The 7758-nt window shown below is 45.4% G+C and overlaps 1 long non-coding RNA gene across 2 annotated transcripts; it reads left to right on the forward strand.

Moving 5' to 3' along the window:
• Positions 1-428: 428 nt before the first annotated feature.
• Positions 429-2075, forward strand: LOC125619734. Of its 2 annotated transcripts, XR_007351311.1 has the most exons (3): positions 429-566; positions 1192-1277; positions 1691-2075. It is a non-coding gene; the product is annotated as an uncharacterized LOC125619734 (long non-coding RNA). The 2 variants fall into 2 exon arrangements; XR_007351310.1 differs by having other exon boundaries at positions 1192-2075.
• Positions 2076-7758: the final 5683 nt, after the last annotated feature.

The raw sequence follows: 7758 nt of genomic DNA on the forward strand, positions 1-7758 counted from the left end.
CGGCTGGAAGCCTGCGGGACATCAGGGCCGCGAGACCGGGAAGGAGCAGGACTCTTGGAGAGGCAGATGGTCTCGGTTGCTGCCGGACCGGCGCTGGCGGCCCCTGTCCTGGCCACAGTCCTGGGTATGATAGTCCTCCCCGCGGGCAGCCGCGGATGCTCCCTAGCGCCCCTGTCCTCTTGCGACGCGGCTGCCCTGTGCTTCACCCGGTTCTGAGGCTCCTGGCAGAAGGTGGCGACAGGTGCGGACGCGGAGCCACGACCGCGCTGCCGCGATCCAAGGCGGTTTAGTGCCCCCCCCCCGTCTGTTGGTCAGGTTGGGAACTCTCCACGCCTCTCTTGGTCCCTCTATGCTCACCTGCCTTTCCCCGAACTGGAGTTCCTAGTGTGACTCCCAGAGCCCTCTGCAGAGTCTCCGAAAAGTCCAGCAGTGCGTGTGGCCCCCAGGCGCCCGTGGAGGAGGGCTGCGGCTCAGCAGGACCAGGTGCTTGCAGTCGGCGGGGAAGTGGGAATTGTGCCGACAGCAGAGCCGCGAGGGGACATGGGAACCCTGGCGGCCGGGTGCAGGTCTGTGAACTGCGGTGGGAAGGACATAGAACCAGGGCCGAGGTGCCCAGAGCCAGCACTATGCCTGATTTAGGGCACTGTTTAGGCACTGCTATGGGGGCGGGGGGGGGGGTGGTGGTGTCGGACTGGGATTGTAGGGGGACAAGAGGTGTCTCCAGGGACGGGTACCAGGATTTTCCAGAGAGAAAGGACAACTGGATTCAGGACCAGCAGGATCCTTGGAATATGGCAGATAACTCCAGCACATGCCGGGCAAAGTCACAGACAGGTTTATTTAGGAAAACAGATCCACATTCAAGGGATGGGGGGAGCACTCTCTAAATGGAGATGTCTTTGGGAAAAGCCAGGAATACTACTCAAAGGCCAACCCAGGCCTTCAGAGGGAGAGGCAGCAACTGGTGGGTGTGGGGAGTTAATGTTTCTAGAGGGGGCTGCAGGGGCTGGACAGGAGATGGGGACAGGGTGGAATGTACAATCTGAAGAGTTTTTCCTTTGTTTGCACTTTCCCTCATTTTAAATGGGTCTGGCCAAGGGCCAGCCACTCAAGATCTCCAGCTGTGCTTTGGGCATCTCAGGCTTGTGGGACTTTTAGATTCTCTCTCTCTATCCTAAAACCCCATCACAGAACTAGGAGAAGGATGAAATAGAGGGGAGGCCCTACTTAGCTGATGGAGGAGGACACTGTGGGCTGATGGCCCTGGGCTCACACTTGTGAGTATTTACTCTGAGCCAGGCTGGGTTCAGGAATTGGGAGGGTGGGGCTTGGGAGGCCAGTTTGCCCACTGGAGACAGGTTTGGAGAGTCGTAGAGCACCGCCCTGCCTACACAAGAGGGAAGCACTTGAGGAGTTGGGAGTTTATCCCGGGCTGTGGCCTGCCGCTCCTATTATGGCTAAGTTTTCCGGGTCCATCATGAAGCGGGAGAAAAGAGATAAGCATAGTTACAAAGGACTCTAGCAGGAAGGGGAAAGGAGACCAACTCTAAATCACCTTCACTCTCCAAGCTGTCTCCTCCAGATGAGAACCCTTAAACCTCCTTGGTCCTCCTGGGTGTGGTGAGTGGCTGAGATGCCTGCTTACCGTAACGCAACATTTTTTTTTTTTTTTTTGGTGGTGGTGCTGGAGATGGAACCCAGGGCCTTGTGCATACAAGTCAAGCACTCCCAACTGAGCTGCATCCCAGCCCCAGCATGCGCTTTGGATGGACTAAAGCCAGGGGAAAGGTGCTGTTGGAGACTTACATGGTGTATCCCAGGTGTTGATGTCAGCCTGGATGTCCCCGAAAGAAGCAGGCACGTGACCTGCCCTGTGTTCCGTGGTTAAGAGGATTGAGGTCACCGGCTGAGGTCACCCAACCCACTTCTCATGTTCACTGTTCACCGAATTTCCTTTAAAAAGAAGAGCCCAAGACCCCCAAAGAGCAGCTACAGCTGAGTGGCCCCACCCTTCTTCTGCATGTGTGTCCCTTTCCATTGCTTGCTTTACTGAATAAAGCTTGCTCTCCTAAATAAATGCCTGCCTCAGCCAGGGTCTCAGTCCCTTTTCCCTTCTGGGGACCTCCTCAGACCACGATGGGTGACATTCCCCGTTCTACTTTGTGTTTTCCCTTCCTTCCTTACTTCCTGCCTCCCACCCTCCCTCCTTTGTCCCTTTCCTCCCAGTGTGAAACACACAGGCTGACAAGTCTTCACACACCTAGACACCCAGTCAGGGGACAGCACACCCAGTGCCCGCGAGGCCCTCTGGCCCAGGACTCACCATCTCACCAGTCTGGGGCCCTTGGAGGACCAGTGTCTGCGTGGGTGTCCTTAGCCCTGAGGTCTGGTGTGGGGCCTGGCCCATGCCTGGATCTGCGCAGAGCATCCTGAAGAGTAAGAAGTGCAGGTCTTTTGAGAAACCCAGCCCGCTAGTGCCCTTCTCAGGTTATCCCCATTTCCAAACATTTATTCATTCATCCAACAAATATCACTAAACACCTGAAGAAGCCCTGGTGCTAGGAAGGGCACCTGCCACAGTGAGCCAGGTGAGGAGGTGGTCTTAGAGACATGAATGGTGAAAGGCCTGGTACCTGCTGTACCAGGAGAGCAGCCAGCAGGGGGAGCCCTGCCCCAAAAATCAGCCACGTAGGCGGGGGAGGGCCGCCTGCTGAGGAGGAGCCAGCAACTCAGTGAGGCCTTGTGCATACAAGTCAAGCACTCTACCAACTGAGCTACACTCCGCAGGAAGAGGAGCCAGCCTTGGAGAGGCAGGAGCAAGCTGGGGGTGGCTCCTGGCTGCTCTGTGGAGGGGCTTCCCAGAGAGCACTGGCTCCCTGGAGCACTGGTCAACCCGCAGTTGTGGAAAATGGGAGCAGGCCAGGTATAGCTGTCCCCATGAGTTTCACCCTTGTCGGGCAAGAAGAGGTCAAAAGTCTTCCTTGGAATTGCATGTGTTACTTCAGACCTGCTCTGTATGCACCCACCTTCTCTCTTCCTTACACTTAGGACCAGCGATCTATGCTGGGTGGCATTAAAAAAAAAAACAGATTTATTGAGGTGTACTTACATATCATAACTTTCACCTCTTTTAAGTGTACTCTTTAATTATTTTCGGTCATGTTACAGAATAGTGAAATCAATTCAAGTTCCTTTGTGTCTTTTAACATTCACTCCACAGGCCCCTCCCAGCCTTGGGCCCTCACCTTCTGTCTCTAAAGCTTTGCTTCTTCAAGACATTTTTATATAAATGTGACTTTTTGCACTTATTTCCTTCACTTAGGATGTTTTAGGGGTGTAGTATTGCAAAATTTGGTGCATATGTATTTACAGTTGCTATGACATCTTTTTTTTTGGAGGGGGGAGGTACTGAGGATTAAACTCAGAGGCACTTGACCACTGAGCCACATCCCCAGCCCTATTTTGTATTTTATTTAGAGACAGGGTCTCACTGAGTTGCTTAGGGCCTTGCTTTTGCTGAGGCTGGTTTTGAACTTGTGATCCTCCTGCCTCAGACTCCTGAGCTGCTGGGATTACAGGCATGTGCCACCGCACCTGGCTGCCATAACTTCTTTTTTTTTAATAATTTTTTTATTGGTTGTTCAAAACATTACAAAGCTCTTGACATATCATATTTCATACATTTGATTCAAGTGGGTTATGAACTCCCATTTTTACCCCGTATACAGATTGCAGAATCACATCGGTTACACATCCACGTTTTTACATATTACCAGACAAGTGTCTGTTGTATTCTGTTGCCTTTCCTATCCTCTACTATCCCCCCTCCCCTCACCTCCCATCTTCTCTCTCTACCCCATCTACTGTAATTCATTTCTCCCCCTTGTTTTTTTTCCCTTTCCCCTCACATCCTCTTGTATGTAATTTTGTATAACAATGAGGGTCTCCTTCCATTTCCATGCAATTTCCCTTCTCTCTCCCTTTCCCTCCCACCTCTCGTCCCTGTTTAATGTTCATCTTTTTCTCATGCTCTTCCTCCCTGCTCTGTTCTTAGTTGCTCTCCTTATATCAAAGAAGACATTTGGCATTTGTTTTTTAGGGATTGGCTAGCTTCACTTAGCATAATCTGCTCTAATGCCATCCATTTCCCTGCAAATGCCATGTTTTTGTCAATTTTTAGTGCCAAGTAATACTCCATTGTGTATAAATGCCACATTTTTTTTTTATCCATTCATCTATTGAAGGGCATTTAGACTGGTTCCACAGTCTAGCTATTGTGAATTGTGTTGCTATGAACATCGATGTAGCAGTATCCCTATAGTACGCTCTTTTAAGGTCTTCAGGGAATAGTCCGAGAAGGGCAATAGCTGGGTCAAATGGTGGTTCCATTCCCAGCTTTCCCAGGAATCTCCATACTGCTTTCCAAATTGGCCGCACCAATTTGCAGTCCCACCAGCAATGTACAAGTGTACCCTTTTCCCCACATCCTCGCCAGCACTTGTTGTTGTTTGACTTCATAATGGCTGCCAATCTTACTGGAGTGAGATGGTATCTTAGGGTGGTTTTGATTTGCATTTCTCTGACTGCTAGAGATGGTGAGCATTTTTTCATGTACTTGTTGATTGATTGTATGTCCTCTGAGAAGTGTCTGTTCAGGTCCTTGGTCCATTTGTTGATTGGGTTATTTGTTTTCTTATTGTTTAATTTTTTGAGTTCTTTGTATACTCTGGATATTAGGGCTCTATCTGAAGTGTGAAGAGTAAAGATTTGTTCCCAGGATGTAGGATGCCTATTTATCTCTCTTATTGTTTCTCTTGCTGAGAAAAAACTTTTTAGTTTGAGTAAGTCCCATTTGTTGATTCTTGTTTTTAACTCTTGTGCTATGGGTGAACTTTAAAGAAGAACTAATACCAATACTCTACAATCTATTTCAGGAGATAGAAAAAGAGGGAGAACTTCCAAATTCATTCTATGAGGCCAATATCACCCTGATTCCCAAACCAGATAAAGACACCTCAAAGAAAGAAAACTACAGACCAATATCCCTAATGAATTTAGATGCAAAAATCCTCAATAAAATTCTGGCAAATTGGATACAAAAACATATCAAAAAGATCGTGCACCATGATCAAGTAGGATTCATCCCTGGGATGCAAGGCTGGTTCAATATACGGAAATCAATAAATGTTATTCACTACATCAATAGACTTAAAGATAAGAACCATATGATCATCTCGATAGACGCCGAAAAAGCATTCGACAAAGTCCAGCATCCCTTTATGTTCAAAACACTAGAAAAACTAGGGATAACAGGAACTTACCTCAATATTGTAAAAGCTATCTATGCTAAGCCTCAGGCTAGCATCATTCTAAATGGAGAAAAACTGAAGGCATTCCCTCTAAAATCTGGAACAAGACAGGGATGCCCTCTCTCACCACTTCTATTCAACATAGTTCTTGAAACACTAGCCAGAGCAATTAGACAGACGAAAGAAATTAAAGGCATAAATATAGGAAAAGAAGAATTTAAATTAGCACTGTTTGCTGATGACATGATCCTATACCTAGCAGACCCAAAAATTTCAACCAAGAAACTTCTAGAACTAGTAAATGAATTCAGCAAGATGGCAGGATATAAAATAAATATCCATAAATCAAAGGCATTCCTGAATATCAGTGACAAATTCTCTGAAATGGAAATGAGGACAACTATCCCATTCACAATATCCTCAAAAAAAAAAATAAAATAAAATACTTGGGAATCAACCTAACTAAAGAGGTGAAAGATTTATACAATGAAAACTATAGAACCCTAAAGAGAGAAATAGAAGAAGATCTTAGAAGATGGAAAAATATACCCTGTTCATGGATAGGCAGAACTAACATCATCAAAATGGCGATATTACCAAAAGTTCTCTACAGGTTCAATGCAATGCTAATCAAAATCCCAATGGCATTTCTTGTAGAAATAGATAAAGCAATCATGAAATTCATATGGAAAAATAAAAGACCCAGAATAGCAAAAGCAATTCTAAGCAGGACGTGTGAATCAGGAGGTATAGTGATACCAGATTTCAAACTATACTACAGAGCAATAGTAACAAAAACAGCATGGTACTGGTACCAAAACAGGCGGGTGGACCAATGGTACAGAATAGAGGACACAGAGACCAATCCACAAAATCACAACTATCTTATATTCGATAAAGGGCCTAAAAGCATGCAATGGAGGAAGGATAGCATCTTCAACAAATGGTGCTGGGAAAACTGGAAATCCATATGCAACAAAATGAAACTGAATCCCTTTCTCTCGTCATGCACAAAAGTTAACTCAAAATGGATCAAAGAGCTTGATATCAAATCAGAGACTCTGCAGCTGATAGAAGAAAAAGTTGGCTCCGATCTACATATTGTGGGGTCGGGCTCCAAATTGCCATAACTTCTTTTTTTTTTTTTTAATTTTAACATTTATTTATTTTTTTTAGTTTTCGGCGGACACATCATCTTTGTATGTGGTGCTGAGGATCGAACCCGGGCCGCACGCATACCAGACGAGTGTGCTACCGCTTGAGCCACATCCCCAGCCCCTGCCATAACTTCTTGATGGTTTGTTCCCTTTATCAATATGTAGTGAATTTCTTTGTCTCTTTTGACTAATTTTGGCTAGAAGCCCGATTATGAAAGGTCTGAGCATTGCTACTCCTGCTGGCTTTCAGATGCCTCTTGCTTGAGACGTCTTTCTCTTTCCCTTCACTTGTACTTGGTTCATATCGTCGCAGTGAGCTGATTGTTGCAGATTGTTGGGTCTGTTTTACAATCCAGTCAGCCAGTCTGCTTCATTTAATTGGAGAATTGAAATCATTTGCCTTTGGTCATGGTTGAAAAGTATGCACTAAGTCCTGTCATTCTATGGATTCTCTTCTAATTGTTTCATATAATCTACGTGAGATTCATTTCTTGCTCCCTTATTCATCTTAGGGATTTTATGACTTACTAAATCAATAGTGTTTGAGTCTTTCCTCGTTCTCGTTTGCTCATCAACTCTTCTAGGGAGATTCATTCCTTCCCGTGTTCTCTAGTTGTAGTTATCTTGCTTCCTCTTCTGTGTGTCAGATTCTTTGAGTATCTTCTGGAATGCTAGTTTAGTGGTCAGGAATCCCTTTGCTTTATGCTTATTTTTATTTCTTTAACTCTGAAGAATAACTTTGTTGGATATAGTAGTTATTTTCTTTCAGAGCTTAAAATACATCATTCCTTGTCCTGCCACCTTCAGTTTCCGCTAAGAAATATGTGATTTTGATGGGTTTACTGTTGTAAGTGACGTGCGGCTTCCCTCCTGCAGTTCTCAGTATCTTTTCTTTTTTCTGTACCTTTGGCAGGTAACTGTAATATGTCACAGAGACATGTTTTTCTGGTCAAGTCTCTGTGGGGTCCCAGGTTTTTCCTGTACGTGGACATCCATGTTTTCTTGAGATTTGTGGAACTTTCTGATATTATTTCATTGAATAGGTTTTCTATGCCCTTAGCCTGTTCTTCTGCTCCTTTATCTATATCAAATATTTAAAAGTTTGGCCTTAATTGTGCCCCATTGATCTCATCTGTTTTTCATTCATTATTATTTTTTCTTTATTACTGCCTGAGTGTGGCATTTCCCCAACCTCGTTATTCAGCCCTAATATTCTCTCTTCTGCTTGATCTGGTCTATTGGTGAGGATTTTCATTGAATTTTTTTATTGACTTATTGAGTTTTGAATTTCC

The sequence above is a fragment of the Marmota marmota genome, unplaced genomic scaffold, assembly GCF_001458135.2.
Source record: "Marmota marmota marmota unplaced genomic scaffold, marMar, whole genome shotgun sequence".
In the NCBI taxonomy this organism is placed as follows: Eukaryota; Metazoa; Chordata; class Mammalia; order Rodentia; family Sciuridae; genus Marmota; species Marmota marmota.